Source organism: Triticum urartu, chromosome 6, assembly GCF_003073215.2.
Source record: "Triticum urartu cultivar G1812 chromosome 6, Tu2.1, whole genome shotgun sequence".
Lineage (NCBI taxonomy): Eukaryota > Viridiplantae > Streptophyta > Magnoliopsida > Poales > Poaceae > Triticum > Triticum urartu.
This window is the reverse complement of record NC_053027.1, coordinates 239,150,378-239,150,987: the sequence shown is the minus strand read 5'-3', so window position 1 is coordinate 239,150,987 and position 610 is coordinate 239,150,378.

Here is a 610-nt window from a genome sequence, read left to right as displayed (position 1 = left end):
TGGTTTATTTGGACGATATCCTTGTATTTTCCAAGATCAAGGAAGAACATGCTGAACATCTTCGTCTTGTGCTGGAAAAGCTTCGAGAGCATCAACTGTATGCTAAGTATTCCAAGTGTGAATTCTGGCTCCCCAAAGTAACCTATCTTGGGCATGTCATCTCCAAGGATGGTATTGCCGTCAACCCTGAACGACTTCAGGCTATTCTCGATTGGACTCCTCCGAAGAATGTCAAGCAAGTCCGAAGTTTTCTCGGTCTCGCCAGCTATTGCCGTCGATTCGTCGAGAACTTCTCCAAGATTGACAGGCCTCTGACTAATCTGTTGCATAAGGGTGTCAAGTTCGACTGGACAGACAAGTGTTAGGAAAGTTTCCAGGCGCTCAAAGACAAGTTGACTTCTGCCCCAGTGCTTGCTCCACCTGATACTAAGGACTTCGTCATTTACTATGACGCTTCCCGTCAAGGATTAGGCTGTGTCCTAATGCAAGAGCGCAGAGTGATTGCTTATGCCTCTCATCAACTGCGCCCTCACGAAGAAAACTACCCAGTTCACGACCTCGAGCTTGCTGCTGTCATTCATGCACTGAAGCAGTGGCGACATTACCTTCT